The sequence below is a fragment of the Physcomitrium patens genome, chromosome 6, assembly GCF_059467195.1.
Source record: "Physcomitrium patens ecotype Gransden chromosome 6, ASM5946719v1, whole genome shotgun sequence".
Lineage (NCBI taxonomy): Eukaryota > Viridiplantae > Streptophyta > Bryopsida > Funariales > Funariaceae > Physcomitrium > Physcomitrium patens.
Genome location: NC_143415.1, coordinates 1,152,501 through 1,155,000, shown reverse-complemented (window position 1 = coordinate 1,155,000; position 2,500 = coordinate 1,152,501).

The following is a 2,500-nucleotide window of genomic DNA, read 5'->3' as shown; positions in this document are numbered from 1 at the left end:
CGGGACAAGGAAGAGGAGGAGGAAGTCCGGGACTCGCGCACGGGACTAGGGAGTCGCGGCGGGACAAGGAAGAGGAGGAGGAAGTCCGGGACTCGCCACGGGACTAGGGAGTCGCGGCGGGACAAGGAAGAGAAGGAGGAAGTCCGGGACTCGCGACGGGACTGGGACTCGCGGCAGGACAAGGAAGAGAAGGAGGAGGTCCGGGACTCGCGCCGGGACTAGGAAGAGGGGAGGAGGTCCGGGACTCGCGACGGGACTAGGAAGTGGGGGAGGAGGTCCGGGACTCGCGCCGGGACTAGGGAAGAGGAGGAGGAGGAGGAAGGCCGGGACTGGGACTCGCGGCGGGAGTAGGTAGTGGGGAGGAGGTCCGGGACTCGCAGCGGGACAAGGAGGAAGTCGGGGAGGAGGGCCGGGACCAGGAGTCGCGGCGGGGATAGCAGGCAGGACAGGGAGGGTGGGTGGTCTTCCACAAAAAAAGTGTGTCTCGGAACTTCCTTAGTGCAGTAGGACGGGGGCCTGCCGAATCCCACAGAGAGTACTATGTGGGGAAGGGTTCCTCTGAAGCGTCTCGGGAAAAGTCGTGAGGGGGTGACGGTTGCTCGGTGCCTACGGGTCCCGACTGCTCGCTGCCTTCTTTGAGCCCAGTACCGACGTTCGCAGGGGGATACCTGGATACTACTGGGGTTACCTGGATACTTCTGGCGTGTTACCTTGGATCAGTGAGGAGTGGGGGTTAGTTTCCCGGCGACGCGACCCTCTGAGGAGGTCCCGCGGAGGGTCGCCGAGTATTATATGGTGAGCTGGCTGTCAAGGATTGTGAGTCCCGCTGCCAAAATTTTTTTTGGTGCGCGGGCGACTGGAAAAAGAGGGTTGGTCTTGTGCCGATACGCGTAACGTCGCAGCGAGTCCCAAGAGCTAGTAACCATTTTTGGCGGGGGGCGATGGCCTCGGTATTGTCAAGCCATTCTCTCATTCATTTGGGAGGGTGGGGAGAAGTGTTTGCCGAGGCCGTTCAAGCTCCGCCTGGTCGACCACCACTGTGACCGCCACCGCGCTCGATCTCTATTGCAAGCTCAGGTGAAATTCCTGATAAACTTGGAGGGGTGTGGGACGCGTTCGCAGTGTGGGCCGAGGAGTCATAACATCCCAGGTCGGAATGTGAAAATGGAACTTCGAAACCGGTGAGAGTTCTCTCGTCGGCTAGGGGTTTCACAAAAGTAACATTTCTATAAATTTCTATCCGACCCCTCCATTAATTTGGAGGGGCGATGGGCCCCAGGATTGGACATACTTCTTGCTGATTTGTCTTTTGAGGAAAATCCTTCGCGGTGATGGTTACTTTTTCATTTTTTAATGTGTGTATCGGCCTCGTCGGTTTCTCTCTTTCCTGGTCACATTCCCGAAAAAGGCCGCAGCACCTATGATTCTCTTCCGGGGGTCTAACTCTCCCTCTCTCTCTATCCTTCTCTTTGTCTGGCTCTCTCTGGCTTCACTTTTTGTGGTGTGTGCCTCTGGGGGTCTGGTTGGAATTTGCCGTTGGCTTTTTGCCCTCTCTTTTTGCCTTTTATCCATCGCAAAGAAGGGTGTGTGTGTTCTCACCTGGGGTTGGAATGAAGGACGGGAACCTCCTCGTCTTGTGAAGTGGGACCATCTTTTAGGATGATGGCTTTTTGCTGCCTGGTGTGTGCTTGGGTGGGGTTTGGTGGTGGCAGTCTACCTCTCCCTTTCTCCGGTAAGACCAGATGACTGGTTCGTCCGCTACTCTTGTGTTGGCCCTACCTTGGCCAACGGGAGTCGGCGACGCTCCAGACTGGATGGCATGATGTGGTGGTGTACCGAAGGGGGACATCCGAAGGGGAAGAGGGGCCGAGCCTCGCGAAACTTAGGTGTGTCGGGTTGTGTGATGTCGGAGATCCATTTTTTTGTGGCTGCCGTCGTGATTTCGCCCATCCAAACCTGAGTCGTTGCTGCGGACTGGAAAAACTATGGAAGAGCTGTTTGGGAAAGATTCGGGAGTTTGTTTTCGAAGTTACCTTGTTCGATCGATCTAGGATCCACTGTACTCGCCCACCAGAATTTGCTCCCGGAACCCCCCGATCAGCCAAAGCGGGTCGGGGGGCCTTGGTTCAACGAGGGTTACTCCATATGCTAGCCTATGTCAATATAAGGTGCGGGTTAGCCGTTTCTCCCCCACCGGACTATTGCTTAAGAAGTGGACTATCGACCCCCCTCTCCGTCAAAGGTTTGGGGGCCAGGGCTTAGAATGTACTTCAGGTGGTGCGGAGGTAGGAGGCGAGAGGTGGATGAAATCGATCGGATGAGGTGATGGAGGGGTCAACTTCGCAGGAAGTTCTGGGGGTTTGTTCCAGCCGGATGTTGGGAGAGAGATACAGGCCATATAATACTAGTTCGGTACCATCGAACGGGTTTTCGTGGCTAGGCTCTCTTGGCGTTCGGAGGGGACCTCAAAGGACGGATAGCACAATTCAATCAGCTCCAA